At 38.6% G+C, this 15,984-nt stretch overlaps 1 protein-coding gene across 1 annotated transcript in view; it reads left to right on the top strand.

Annotated features, from left to right (window-relative positions):
* The window catches only part of SLC7A11 (solute carrier family 7 member 11), a 242,637-nt gene that overhangs the window by 123,797 nt on the left and 102,856 nt on the right, over window positions 1-15,984 (top strand). The window contains exons 2-3 of the mRNA XM_055719310.1: window positions 5,481-5,585; window positions 7,260-7,369. The gene's annotated coding sequence lies outside the window, so the exon portion shown is untranslated. The remainder of the gene's footprint in view (window positions 1-5,480; window positions 5,586-7,259; window positions 7,370-15,984) is intronic.

The raw sequence follows: 15,984 nt of genomic DNA, 5'->3' as shown, positions 1-15,984 counted from the left end.
GAACCATATTTTCAGATCCAAGCAAGCAGTCTTTCATCCTACTTCCATTCAGTTTGTTGTAAGGATGTCTCTTGAAAGGTGGCTCAAAAAGGGTCCCTTTTTTCCTACTGATGGTTTCAGCTTTCTCTTTTTTTATGAAGGCCTACCTGGTCCTTAGTTGGCCTGCATTTGTGTATGCAGTTACCTCGGCCAAAGGTAGATCCCTGGCAGCCTTCAAATCCCCTCTTTCCTGGGTTGTCTTGGGTGAAGTTATTGAAGTCCTGATGACTGTAAGCCTGACCTGAAGCCTCTTGCAAATGGTGTGGGTTGGTAGGCTTGGGATCAGTGTCCTTGAAATATCAGTTTAAAACCTCTTAGACTGGCTTATCTCCTAACTGTAACTCTATGATCTAAAACAAAGTTGTATGTCTAGGTTTAATTATGCTAAATGCATTTTCTAATAAATCATATAGATATAAGGTCAAATGATTTAACTTAAGATATAACTCAAATGAAATTCCAGGTTAAAACGCAGTGTAAATGGATCCACCAGCCTTAATTCTGCTCTTTGGTGGCGACAGAAAGAGCCACAGTGTGCTTGACATACAAGTGCTGTGATCCTTTAAAGAACTTGCAAGCAAAGGTGTGCAGTAAAACCTTCACCCTATAATCCTTATGTATGGGTGTCTGTGGAAAGGGTAGCTTCTGGGATCGTTTCACTCACCCAAACAGCATCATCTGCCAGCATTCATGACAGTAAGCATCAACTGGTATACGCAGCACAGAACATATTTTAAAAAGCCCCACATTAAATAGTAAGTAGTTTAGTACATCATCTTACCTATGTCTATCTCTTCAGCTGTTCTCCAGACTGAAATTAATTTTCTTTTCACTGTCGTCCCAAGATTTATTTTGTGGGTATGTATTTGTGTATGTGAGGACACAGTTTAAGAAAACATTTCCCCTGCTGGAAGTTAAACTGTTGAATACTTTCAAAGTGTATAGTCAAGTGTCTGAAAAGCAGAGTGATTTGTTTTGACTTATTTATTAGAGAAATTGATGGAATGCAAGTGAAGCATTTTAGCTTAAGCAGTTTCTTTATCACGAAATGTGAGTGAAGTACAACTTGTTGCACTTGAATTCTGCATCCAGGTGTTAACTAGAATTGGAATTGGCCTTTATCATGCTGTTTTGATAATATTAATGGAGAGCAGAGGGAATGGATTAAAATTTTGTTGATCTGTTTTTTTCCTGTGAAGATTCTGTGGATTTCTGACAAGCTTCACTACTGCAGCAATATTTTGAGGCATTGCCATAGTATTTGAGAATATGCCTTGGTCTAGAAAACAAGTAAAGATTAACTCACTGGCATCAAGTTAGTCGGGAGCCGAGCTACAAGGTCCATGCAAGATTTAGCATCCTTGGTATTTGTGTCTCTAATGGCTAAAGTGATATAGCCCAAGAAGTAGAGGAAATACAGCAGTGTAAAGCAGAGGGAGGAATGGAATGGAGAGCACGGTGCGCTGCTGGTACTTTCTTTGGAATATTATTTGCATGGGCTGTAAAACAGTTTGGTTAGATAAGAAACTAAACAGACTGCTGAGAGATCTATGCAGCAGTAAAATCCATTAGAATCTTTCCTGGAAAGATTGGAAACACAGGACAAACAGGGATCTGAAGAACTATTGAGTAAAGTTCCCTGCCATCTCAGGCTCTGTCACTTAATCCTTTCTAATCCCATAATTAGTTTTCTTTTGTATTTAGAGGTTTCATTTTTCCGCTAATTTGCTTAATTCATTGTTTGTCTCCCTGTTCCTAACAGGTTTATTAACATCTTTTTAATGTCGTAGGTACATTTTGGTTGTAACTGGCATTGAGCCATGGGGGTTTATCCTTGAAGATCTACAGTTAATTTTTATTCAGTATTTTTATTTCTGTAGCTTAGCAGTCATTGCTAGGAAGAATATAGAGAAGAATTCTAGCATCAAATGGAAAAAGTGATTCAAATAGTAGTTCTTTGTGCTCTGTAAGTTCTATATATTATGAATCAATTCAGTTTATGATTTGCTGAATTGCTTTAGAGAAAATGTAAATTCATAGTATTTTCTTTTGATACTTAAAAGCTTCTATATTATGTTTATCAGTTACTGCTTCATCACTATCACAAAGTTGCATGTGCTTTCCAAACTATTTTATTCTGTCGGCTGTCATTTTAAGGCCACCTAACCACAAAGCTATGATGTGTAAGACAGAATCCAGAAAATCTTCTTTCCGTTTTTCTACTTAGCAGAAATAATTGGCCCTTGATAAGAAGTGCTGCAGTCACACCCACAGCAGCGTAGGAAAGGAAGCTGCCTGCAGCAGAAGATGAAGCAAAGCAATCTGTGACTACGGTTTGTCCTTTTGTCCTGCCTGGGTCAGGGATGCTGCCAGGACTGGAATCACAGATATGGTTTCCCCGGCTGTGCTGCTGTGGAGCAACGTTTGTGACACCGTTTCCACTTGCGGTTACTATTTGGCCAGCAAAGATAATTTCCATTTTTTGCTACTTGAAACTTAAAATTGCTTCCTGGCTGCTTTTCTATGCAGCCTTGCTCTGATTTTAATATTGTAGTGTATTCAGAGTATGAGCAGAAAAATATCCCTGTTAAAAGCTCTTTTATCTTTTTTCAGTTTTTTGTTCTTCAGTCAGTGAACAAAGGGGCACTAATTATTTGATGATGGTTGATGACTGCTAGGATGACTTTCAAAAGGAACAAAATATCACAGGAAAGTGTCCACCAGCAAGAAAAGAAAGGAAAGCAGCAAGCAGTGGGGCTGACGCAGGGTTCAGAAGGGTAAACCATAATCTGAACTGGCTGAGGCAAGGTCAGATGTCTCTGCTTAGCAATGTCCTAATTAGTAAAGTTACTGATGAACTATGAGAGCAATACTGCCAGTCTGATGTTAATCACATGAACCTAACTTGCTTAATTGGATTGTGTTTTGCCACTTTGCAAATCCTAATTATACAAAGAGGCTATTTAGCAGTAAGCATGCTTTAACTCTACAAAGGATTTTTTTCTGTCATACTGTTCTTCATTAAAATAAGTCTCTTTCAAGAAGCATGCTTCTGCTTAAGTTAAATGGCTTAAATGAGGACGGCTATTGGGATTTTTTTTTATCTTCAATCAATATTTACTGGTAAAATCTGGCCAGTGGAGTGTTTCTACAGTTTCTAAAGAGGTGAGATGTAAATGGAAGAATGTTGTCACAAGGTAATGGTCTCCTGCCAGTTCAGAAAAACCAAGGCAGAGCAAAGTTATTGATTACAAAGCAGGGAGAGATTGATTGTATGACAGTGTTTTCTTACAATGAAGTTGTGAGATTCTCTTCATTTCTGTTAGTTCAAATGAATAATACCGATTTATCCATTTTGTTAAGGAGGTGTTTGTGCAGAAGTGATTACTGCACGATTACTATTTGTATTCTCTTTGGGCTATAAACCAGACTGATTTGTGTTTGTAAAGGTAGAGGACCTAAGACTCTCCCTTCCCACTCTGTCATTCAGCAAATGAGGCAACCTCCTCCATAAGATTGTGTTAAGAAATATATTATCATCTGTCTCTTCAGGTTGTGTGTTTCTGTTGCATTTAAGGATCTGAGAAAGTTCCTGAGCTGGCTTTCTCACTTCCTTTTTTATCCATTTGTGTATCTTGACTTCTAGTTTCTGGTCATCCTGCCCAGCATCTCTTACATGCTAACCAACCCAGGGACAGGCTGTGAACTTTTTCTTCTTGATGGTGAACAAAGCAGTGTGGAGGGTATTCCCAGTGTCTGCTGTAGAGAGATTACCTTCCTGACAGCCAGTATGAAATCTCGTCTTCCAAATAACTGCAGTTTGTTCAAATAGGTGTCCCGCCTGATTGTTGCTGCCTGCGGGGTGGCTGAGCTGGAGCTGTCCTTCCCATCTTCTATTCCTTTTTACATTTTCATTTGTTCACGCTGAGGAGGTTTGATCCTAAATGTTTGTGTTTGTAGGGTGGACTGACTAAAAGCTGCAAGTATTGGCATAAACTGGCTCCCACTGAAACCAGTGATGAAGCTCCCCTGGTGGCACTGGTGTGAACAGTTAAACTGCTTAGTATTAAATGCTTCTCCCACAGACACTTTTCTAGTGACTACCTTGTGCAGTGTACCAGCAGCTACCGTGAAGAACTATGGGCACGTATGCCTAGTGCTGAACAAGAACTAATGAGTTCAGCTCATCAACACCATTTCACTGTCTTCATATGATTTTAAGGAAGCCTCTGTGTGGCTCTTGCTGTGTCATTTGGTGCACCAAGTCACTTGGGACTTGCCTGGGTGTCTGTAATGCAATACAGTGTGAACTTGCCCCAGAGAGCTAGGTTTCACCACTTCATACCTGTTTGTTTCCAGATGGCAACTGTATGTTTATTTCCACAAAAAACAAATGCCTTTTTCTCTTTTCCAGAAAAAAAAGAAAAAGACAAAAAAAAAAAAAAAAAAAAAAGACAGCTGCCATAGACAGCAGCTATGATAGGCTTCTTTTGTTCTCTGCAGTATCCAAATATATTTTTTTCGTACACTAACCCCAGAATTCCACTCTTAGATCTACAAAGAGGACTTTAGTGGATTGTGAATATTTATGAAAGAAAACCAGCAACAGTCAGCAGGTGGAGAGCCACAGAAACACTTCTGTTTCACTCCTGTTTGGTCAACACGCTGCTTTTTTTCTTCCAAAAGAAAAAAAATATTCTATGTGTTCAAAAAGTTTCTCTTGTATTTTAAACCAAAATTGTTAAAAACATAATCTGAGGGTTTTTCCAGAACAAGTATTGGTAGAGTTCTGCATAAAACCAATACAAGTTCATGAAACAAACAATAATTTCAAGAATTGCAGCAGTTCCTTTATTAATAGTTTAACTTCACCGTTTCATCATTTTTGAAGAAGGTCCAAAATGCTGCTTTTCAGTGTGGTGGTTATTCTGTAAAGAAAGCGGCCCCATACACACTTGCCTGATGTTTCTTCAGTTCTTTGCTGTGGTCCATGCCTGCTGAGCTGCTTCTAGTGGTATTTTTCATCCTTTTGCTGCTCGAGTTCTGTAGCCTTAGATGTCTACCTACCTAACTGTACCCTCCCAGTACCTTAGGCTAAACCAAAACTGTAAGTAATCTAAGGAAGGAGGAAAAAACCCTGTAAATGGCAATCCCCAGTGCACTCTGAAATCTCTGTCTCTTTCCTGACCACGTGCATTGCCAGTCTGGCCAGGGAGTGCCACTGCTTGTTCCTAGTCCACGTGCCTTGATTTCCTGTCCCCAAAACCTGAGCGAAGTGAGGCCACAGGAGAGCAGAAAAGCCTATTTGCTACAGTAAGCTGTCCACATCTCGATGGATGGTTTTAGATGTTGCCTAGCTGTCTACTTCCCCAATTATATATGCCTTCAGTCCTCAGACAGCTGCTGGGCACCTGTGTCTAATTGCATTTTCTTCTCTATAGGTACCTGTCTTTCATTTTCATCATATACTACAGATCTAATCCAGTCCATGATACTTCAAAAGGATTTCTCACTGAAGCATTTTGAAATGCCTTACAAAACTAGATGTGAGTAAGAGCCATGAGAGGTAATAGTGGAATGAGGTCAATGACTTTACACTTCCTTTTCTCTTTTTTTCTTGTTATATTCGGCTTGCTATTTCTAGGGAAGGTTTCCTTAAAAACAATGTGTGGATTTTGGTCTCCAAGAATGAAGTGCAATAGAGCCAAGTGTTGTCTCTCTGGGTAGATTACTCCATAGCTAAGGTTCTGCTTTTACAAATGATCTGTCATCAGATGATGAACATCTGATCATCTCCAGCTGTGGTATCTGAAATATATGGTGATGTATCTGAAATGTAGTGGATTAGCTGCTCTTGGGTTATTGATGAGCAAAAATACCAGAGTAACACCACCCCCCACCCCAAAATTCTCATGATAAAAGGAATTTAAGAAAAATAATTAAATTTTTAAGATATATATTTGTATGTAACATTTTCATTGTAATACTGCTTAGAAGATGTTCTGGAATTTTGAGAACTGAGCAGTATCAAGGATCTTGAAGTCCACACGTACCAGATGAGACCAGCCATGAATTCAGTGGGCAGGCTGGGGGGCAGCTACTGCTGCTGACACCATTTCCACTCTCAAGTTTAGTGCTGGGCTCGCTGCTAGAGATCCGTATAAGACAGGCCTTACTGATCCTTTAGGCTATGCCTTAAACTCTGGAGCAGTGGTGTGTTGAATGTAAATACTATATCATAATATGTTTAGCAGAGGGCAGCAAAGGAGTTAAACGCAGCATACTATATACATTTCTGCATTTATCTACCCCATTGTGGGAAACAAGATATGAATCGAAAACAAATAAAAAATTCAAGCAGCCTGAGAAAATAGCGTCTTAACCTAAAAGTAAACACTCCTAAATAAAACTATAAATACTTCTGCATTTTCCAATACTGTGAGAGTATTGGAATTAATTTTTTAAAAAAATACAAATCTGTGTTGAAAACTACTGACAGGATCATAGGCTGTTCCTTCACTAGGTTAACGGCCTTTTTTCCCTACCCTCAAAGCAAACAGGCTCTTGAAAGCAATAAATAATTTATGGCAGAGAAGCTGTAATCATAGTAACATTTTTGCCTTGTTAGTGGAGAAAAGGTAACTTATATGTTGAGAGAAATGGGCACCTACATAACAGAAATAACCAGTACCTTAGGAAATGATGTAAATAGACCAGATGCCACATAGTGAGCATAAGAATAAGCAGCTCAAAATTTGAGGAACAGAAATAAATGTGACCCTCATCCTAGCAGGCTTCTGGACGCAGGTGTAACTTAATTCTTGTGAACATGTATGTGTAGCAGTGCTTGCCTGGGCAGGGTCTGGGTTTGCAGTGGCTCCAGGGTGAAGTAATCGCTGTTCTTTGTATGGTGATGCCTAGAGACCACAGCCAGAGCCATGGGCTCTCTGTAGGTGGGGTGGTAAAACACAAACTGTAAAAGACAGTCCGAGCTGGAGTGCTTTGTTGTTTTCATCTCTCGAATGAATTCACTAAAATAGGTTGACTTACAGAAGACAGAGGGTCATGAGACACCTAGGGTCAGGTCAGCAGGGGTAGGGACAGGGTTTGCAGTAGCAATTGGAACAAGCAAAGCAGTGGGATATATTAGTGACACAGAATAACGTAGGAAATATTTAACTGGCATTATCTAAACATAAAGCATCTTTCTTCTAACCTAGAATGCTACGTTCAGTTCCAGTTGCATTATGGCAGAAAGACATGGCAGAAATAGAAGACATTCAGAGGCCAATGGAAATTACTAGAGCCAGAGGGGCTACCAAGCAAAAAGGTATGTGTAAGACTTGCCTGACCTAGTTAAAGAAGGAGGACACAGGAAAAAGATGTTTGCAGTGAAGGAAATATGAACTGGTATGGAGAAGCTCAATCAAATGCTCAGCTTTTACTCTTTCTCATGACAAAAGAACACAGGGATATTGAAATTAAAAGGCAACAAATTTAAAACAGATAGAGAGAAACACATTTTCATGCAACATTTATTTAATCTATAGAAATTGCTGAGGCAGGATGATGCTATTGCCAATAGCTGAGTTAGGTAATAAAAATGACGAGACACACATGAAAAAGAGTTCAGTCACACAAGCCAGGAAAAAAGTTACATTATATGAGCAATTAATCAGGTTTCAAGGGAAAAAATAATGATCAACTGCTGGGTGCAGGAAGAAATGCCTAAGCCTTGAGTTCTTAAAGAAGCAAAACTTCTCTTAAATTGAGTACAATTTGGTTTAATTAAGGCCTGTGTGATTGGCTTAATCATTCGTCCCTCTCCCCGTGACTATAATTAGGAAAAGGTATATTTAAATAAATGCCACTCGGTGCCTAAACATAGGATTTAGTGCTAAAATTTGTCTCTTTTGCTTCCATTCTTTGGGAAAATGTTCCTTTGAAAAAGTCGGCTAACATACCATGGTTGCCCTGCCCTGTGATGTCCAAGCCAGTTTATGCTGATAGCTTTCACGGGGCCGTACTGTTACAGAACAGTTTTGGGCAAGGATCTGGGTATGAAGTCCTGCGTAGAGTCGTGCTAATAGATGAGGCTTCCTGCAGGAATTCAAAGCCACAGGGGTTGTATGGTAAGAAGAGAATATTTATTAGCATATTTTTGCTCCTGGGCTGCACAAGCTCTGTCATGTTGATATGATACCAACATTTTAATTAGAAAATTCCAGAATGGAGGCTTTTAGCAGTTATATGCTGTGGTATTATCCTTTTATTAATATAAAAAATGCATTTACAATTACCTACCCATGATGCAAAATCCAGTGAAATTACATTGGATGAATACAGACCTGCCTGCCTGCAATGTGTCATTAATAGCTGGTGTTAAAAATGATTTTGAAAGGAAAGCCACGGTATTCCAGTTTCTCACAGTACACTCAGAAATAAACCATTAAGTCAAAAAGACTCTGTCTCTTCTTGTCTCAGATCTACTTTGTATTACTCTGCCTAAAATTTGTTTAAAATGTAATTGCTTCATATAGTAAGCATTTTTGAAGCTACACTTACATCTGTAAACCATCTTTAAAGTTTTTAAGCATTTTTCTCATGAGGATGTCACGCAGGCTGTTTTGTATGCCATGATAGTCAGTAGTAATTTAGCTTTCTTCCTCTGAAAAGACTTTTCAGGACCTCATTTTGCAGACACTTGTGAAATGAATGGATATGAAAGCTGATGTGATTGTTTGTGTGTGAACATATCTCAAAGGTAAAATAGTCGCCACTGGATTCTCTTTGTAAAACAAGAAGTCTCGCATCTGACAGGCTGCTTACTCGCATCTGATAACTGACAGTTTCTTCTCCCAGCTCAGCCATGTACCAAAGCCTTTATTATCCTGCTACTGTCTTGCAGGTCAGAGGCTGCAGAACAAATTATCGTGATAAATGTCAATAGTTAATTTAACTCCCATTAAAATTTTCTGTGTCGTAAACCTTAAATTAAAGACTAATGGCATCTCTTTTATTATTCTCCCTGGCAGTAAAAACAGTATTACATCTGGCTTCAGCTCACAGGGAAAGGATGAAGTGGCTTGGAAAACTGTGGCAAAAATATGGGAGCAGAGGGTGGTGGCCTACTGCTTTTCCTGGTTACCTGATAGTCTGTCCAGCACTCTTGGCAAGAAGGCAGCTGATCCACTCTGCTGGATCCTGACCCTGCCTGGTGGCCAGCGACCTTGCAGCGTGGCTGGTCTCCTGTGGCTCAGGGAGCTGTGCAAGTAGTCAGACCTCTTGGAGCTGTTGGAAATTCCTGAAGGTATCACTATTAATTGCAGTCAGCTATAAGGAACCGCGTGGAAGTTTTCTCCCCTGCTACCACATTAAGAAGGAAAAGAGAACTAAATTTTTTATATATTTTTTTTGTTTTTAATGACATACATGAGCAGAATCGGCATCCCGTTTTGCAGATAACACAAAAACTCAAATTCATATTGGTGCCGCTTAACTCCTAGTGAGATTTTAGCTCTGTTCACTGGGGCTGGACTGGAAATAATTTTAAAAATCATTTTAGCCATTTCTTTTGTGCAGTACCTGCCTCTGTTTCAAAGAATTATGTTTTCAAGTTCATTCCTTCCTTCAAAGAAAACTTGCTCTAAAAGGCTGCTCACCAAAACCTGTGTAGAATATGGACTAGAATGCTTGTGTAGAGGGAAGAAATCTATAAACCAGTCCAAAACTAAGGGAGCTGGAGGACATCGATGTGGAACCTATTTTCCCAGTGACTCCTCTGATTTGGTGCTGTCCAGGCAACTATAGCAAATTTGGAGTTTCTGACAGAATGAAAGATGCTTTTCTCAGTTTAATAGGTAATGTCTTAAATCTTAATGTTGGAGTCTATCTGGTTTTATTGTTAGTCACTTAGAAAATATGAGTCTAAACATGTGAGCAAGACATTGTCTAATAATATGTGCTTATTTTTCACTAACAGTTTCAGTCCCAGTAGGCACATTGGAAAAGGCACAAGCCCATGATTCAGGCTGAAGTCGTGAGGTATGACTGTGGTCACTTCCCTTCATTGGGAAAGTACTGTATGCTACTGGGAAGGCAAGCATAGAGCGGTGGGCATCTGTGTGATGTGCCCTCCCACAAACTTATGCAGAGGTCAACAGTGCTGTTAGCAACGTCAGTCAGATCTTGGCATTCTTGACTATAAACGCGTGAAAAACAACAACAGAAAAAGAAAAATGAAAATTCATGAGAATGAAGCATTTATGTAAGAGCACCAGAGGCCTTCCCTTTCTCTGCAAATGGCAAACCCTGACCTGGCATTAGACATTACACTGAGGAGGTTGTGCTACACATCTCGTTATGACATTGCACCTGTGCTGTCAAATCATCTTTTTGCCACTCATGTGGTCTGTAGCGGTGGTCAGCCGTCGTGCTTATGGATTCAAGGACTGAATGGCTGGTTTATGCAAGTGTTTTGCCATCGTCTCTTCATTGTGTCATTAGGTTAGGGATTAAGTATCTTGTGATTAAGGTTTTGAGAAGTTATAGTCAGTTACTGTTAACTCTTGATAGATGTAGATATTTTTTTTAAAAATTAACTGTCGTTCAAAACGAAATTTAAAGTTATCTGGTTTTTATATGTGAAAGTTACATTAGGATTGAATTTTTTTAGACGTTAAAGGTTTTAGGTTACTTACATTGGCTTAAGGTCTGGTTGGTTAATTCTCTATTTTATTTTTCTGTCTGTCTTGAGAAATAAATATTAGGCATAGCTGAAATCTTCAGCTTTCTGTGTTTATGTCACACATTGCTAAGAACTTTGAGGATCCTTTGAATCTTTACTGAGTGTTTTAGAGTATAATAATTAAAAAAAAGTGGTTGAAAGCTGAACAACGTTCTGCTTTAATCCATTTGTCATTAGCCTTTAAAGTGAGTTTTACTTTTTACCAGGAAGGTAATTTTGATAGAACTATCATTCTGTACTTATAATCTATGAAATTTTTTTAGGAATTTTGATTATCTCATTGAGGAAATCATAAATATTTAGTGTTAACGTTTAACTCTATGTCATGCAATCTTGATTTTTCTGTTGAGACAGCTTACTTGATGAAGCACATGAGTTAAGAGGTAAAGGTTGAGCAAAAAGGAATACTGTTCTGAATGGTTCTAACACCACAACTTCACTATAACTGACGTTATAGCATTTTCCTGTTGCCTCCACAAGTGCCCTGTGACAATGCAAGGCTTCATTTTTCTTTCTGTGAACCCACACATTCTTTTTTGTTAGACTGCAGCATGTTTGTGAAATGAGGACAAAACTCTCAGCGCAGTGTTGGAGCAAATTTGTTTTGTGAATCTGAAAGGTCTGAAAGAGAGGAGCTTTATTTGGCTCCCTCCATTGTGTCTCTATTGAGTTGCCAGCAGGTCTTTAGTCAGTGTTTTTCCATGTCTTTTTCCACCTATAGTCTGTTCAGAGGTTCACAGTAACCAGAGTACTCCACTGGTGTAATTGATCCATTGTAGAGTACAGGAAGAGTTGAAGAAAATATGAGCAAAAATCCATCCAAGAAAAATAGTTACAGGATTTGGAGGAGACAGGTAGGGGACCTTGTTACCTGTATGTGTGGTTCCCATTGGCACTCTGCTTTCTGTATTTTCCCTGCAATAAAAGGAGACCCTCATCAGCTGGCACTCTTTAACTTTTGGAAAGTTCGAGTTCTCGAGTATATTATCTGTGTAGCCCCTGTGTCGTATAGCAGAACTCATCTCAAATGGGTAACCTGGTCAGCTGTCTGTGGTTTGGATTTCTTTTTTTTTATTGGCATACAGGAAGAATTCTCGCAAGGTGGAAAAAGTATCAGTGGATTCAATCATTTTTATTTTTTCTGTTTGTTTTAAAATAGAGCATTATGGTGATATTAAATTTTCAGGATGCTTTGAATGTTTGATCTGAAAATGAGAAAACCTCATAGACTTTGGAATGAAAGTAACTGATACTGGAAGGGGATGAAAACATAAATGCTACAGAAATATTGTAAAATATTTGAATATTGTGGATGAAATATTTTTGTGAGTAATAAATAGGACTTAGGGTTCTCTTGGGGTTTGAGCCTCTCATTTCTAATGTATCAATTCTTTCTTCTTTTGAAATATATAGAGAAAGTGCTAAGGTAGCCACCTTTCTTCACAATCTATTATTTGAAAATAGGCAATTAGGAGAGCAAATAATTTAATATTAGTTGACAGATCATTAGCCTGTAATACAAAAAGTAAGAAAAAGCAGGAGCCTAAGGAAGCAGTAGCTATATTTGGAGTTGAGAAAGAAAAAAGATCTTAATAGTGAAGCAAGGTAATAGCTAGAGGATAGGTGCAAGAAAGGAGAAAATTGCTGGTACACAAAAAATTTGGACTGTGTCTCGCCACTGAAGCTGAGTCAGCTTGAATCTGAACACTAATTGGCACTTGTAGGTTGCTCTCTGTACTTCTCCTTCATGACCTGGACCTGTCCCTGGTGATGGTACGTGCTGAGTACCTGAGTGAATGACAGCTGTGATGGGCAAATGTGGGCCTTGTTTCCCAGAGGTCTGGGTCTTTGTTAGGAAAAATGTGGTTTAAATGACTGAAAATAGAGTCAAGTTCTGGTGAAGATAAAATAGCTGGAAGCTTTAATGTGCTAAGATTAGATTTATACATCCTCCTACCTCAGGAGAGAGGAAATGGGAGGGTGTGTTGCATGAGGGGGTACAGCCTGGAGCATGGGGGTGAGATGGGGGTTTCATGGGATTGATGTAGGAAGCCGGACAGTCCCATGAGTAGCTTTTTAAAACAGGTTTTCTTGTAAAGAGTGGTATAGGGCCACCCCAAACCTACAGTCAAACTCCTTTCTAGACCACGTAATTCATAGTATGGGAACAAACCTTACTACAGATCTTCCATAATGAAGAAGGAAAGGTGTAGGAAATACCTACCCTGCATGTCAAACCGCTGCCAGACCTGTGCGTGGCAATACATGTACCACCTGCGTGAAAACCGTTCCAGTAGATAATAGCAGCAGCAGGAGATGAATGGCTTATGACAGGGAAGAGCACATTCAGCAGGAAAAAAATTAAAGGTATGGTTTTCTTTCAGGAATTTATGAGATCACAGCAAAGACTGGGCTGGAACTAATAACTAATCAATAAAATGCGTTCTATTGTTAATTTGGGGGGGTTTAATTTTGTGTATGATAAATCTCCAGCTGAACGGTCACTACCTGAAATGCAGTTTGCTAAATACTACACTGTGATTTTTGCTCGCTTTTAATTATAACTAACTATAGTTAGAATAATAATTTTTTAAGTATTTTTCTCTTATTTCACTTTTTCAAGGAAAAAGCAAAAAACTTTTTAATTAAATTGAAATAGAAGAGAAGTTTGTTCTTCCCTTTTCAGTGTTCATTCAGAATGCTTACCTTTTGTTGAATTTTCTTGTCTTCTCTCTCCGTATTAAAGGTTGTCTTTAATTACTTTCCATTTCTTCATGGCAGATTATTAGGAGGTAGAATCTGTAGTGGTGATTAAAACAAATGTGAGGTTTTCTGTATTCTCTCAGAAACCTGGGTTCTGAATACTTTAGAATAATAGGCAGTTCTTGCATATTATCTAGTTATATGGGGGGGTTTGATATGTGGTTTGTTGTGGTTTTTTTGTTTTGTTTTTGTTTTTTTTTTTAACAAATCTCTGGGAGAATAAAATAAAAAAAAGAATAAAAAACCTGCTCTGTTTATGGTTTACAGTTCCTATCCTGCAAAGACATTTGCATAACAGTGTAGTAGCTACTCACAGTTTATGAACTATATACCCTTCTGAGTTTGAAGTGCATTTTTAGAGAGGCCATTTAAGATAGCTTCTTGATTGCTGGTTGGAAATCTAGTTATGTGAGATTATTCTATAGACACAGTTTAGTATAGATCTCATTAAAAATGATACGTGTAACACATATCCTTCATTTAAAATAAGGACATGGAATTTCAATGACATGTTTGGACAGACTTTGCATTGAAAAATGGAGATAAATAATAGACATAGATTTATGGAGGAAAGACATCTTAGCTGGAGAACATGTAAAACACTTGATTAGTAATGGAGCCTGTCCCTCCAAAATCTGAATGTAGTGTAAACATAATAGGGCATTTGTGGAAAAAAATTGGAGTAGTCTTTTGAGTCAAATGATAGCTGACAAGACTAGGAGCTCTCAGCGAGACTATTCCCTCCGGTTATTTTGATTTTTTCTTTTGTGTTATGTTCTCTGTGTGTACATTTATGGTTGTTGGAATCTGAGACTTCTCTGACAACTCTGTCCCTCTCAGTCAGATGAAGTCCCTGTTTATGGAGCGCGTACAGGTGCTCTCGGGAAACTGCTTGTGCTGGGCTTCATCTCATGTCTCTGAGCATGATGCCTGAATTAGAGGCAGTTGCCTAAACTCCCTGTGTAGTCAAAGGAGAGAAAAATGTATTTTTAGTACACGATTCCCCCAGTCCAGTTCCTTCTGATCTGTGCCCTGTTTCTTTCCATTGACTCTTCCAGGAGGGTATGGGGTACCAGATGCAGGTACCTTCCCTTTGTCAGAGGAATGACACAAATCTGTAGTAAATATCTCTACTGGGTGGCATTCATGCATATTTCATGAACCGCTTTCTTTCACTGATACAGGAGAGCAGAATAGAGCAGGAGGCATCTTATAACACTAATTTTGAAGGAAATTAGATCCTCTAAATAGGTAAGTAAATAAATAGTTTGGCCCATAATTTAATTTGAAATTGAAGTTCTCAAACACAACTTCCTCAGCTTGTGCTGTTTCTCGATGAAGTGCTGCTTCTGTGCACATGTACAAATTCTTTAATGCATGAAAAATGGCTTAGACCCAAATGAAATCCTACAAGTTCATTCTAGAACTTTTTTTTCTATGTGTTTGTGTGGCCCAGATTTCCTGTGTTATTTTGAGTTTGCTCAGCTGCAGAGTACAGGTTCAGAGAAGTTTTGAAGTTCCCGGTACCCTACCGATATGAACCATAACCACAAAAGAGGGGACCGAGTTGGCATTACAGGTAACTGAAATTTTCTAGTGAGTGGAGATGGGCAGGGATACTCTGTACTTTTAATTTCAATTAAAGATAATCAAAACTTTCTTGCCTGTTAATTTGTGAGCTATAGAATTATATTTATATATATATATATTTAGAAAAGAAAAGGTAAATCAGACAACTCTGCTGAAATATTGTCTTAGTGCTGGAACTTTCTGAGCTAGTCTCGCTGGAAAATATCAGTTGGGCTTTTTGTATTTTTAAAACTGATATTTCAGGCTGCAGAGATATACCCTTTGTGTCTAGAGTGGGCCCAATAGTTTGTGCTTGAATTAGAGGCACTTGATTTGGGACAAAAATCTGTTGTGACTGGTTCTGACTGGTTTATGCAGACTCTTGTAAAGATACAATTCTCTACAGTTCTCCACTTGTTCTCTGTCATACATAAAAATCAATTTCTTGCCTTTTAATTGTATCATGAATTCATATAAAAACTCTACAAAACTATAACCTAATTTAAGGCTTATTGTAAATGTCATTCACAATGATACTCTTGTGTCAAAATTAACTTCACCACTGGTTTTTCTCCACCATGTCAGGGAAGTATATGACCTGTTGATGAGTGCCAATGTTTCATCAGAGACCTCTGCAGTTTTCTGAAAGCCCTGACTTCTGGAGGGGATACCCTCATTCTTTATTAGAAAAAGAGGAGTGTGTGTTTTATATCTCTTGGCTCAGCTGCTCTGCAGGGAAAAGCCTGAAAATATGAACTTAATTTCTCCTCAGTGTCCAGACACCACAAGACAAAGGGATCCGTCATGAGAAAGATGTTTTTAAAAGGCATGTGAGGTAGGGGATTGTTTCAGGAGGGGTATAGGCT

Source organism: Falco cherrug, chromosome 1, assembly GCF_023634085.1.
Source record: "Falco cherrug isolate bFalChe1 chromosome 1, bFalChe1.pri, whole genome shotgun sequence".
NCBI lineage: Eukaryota > Metazoa > Chordata > Aves > Falconiformes > Falconidae > Falco > Falco cherrug.
This window is presented reverse-complemented; position numbering and strand designations above follow the sequence as displayed.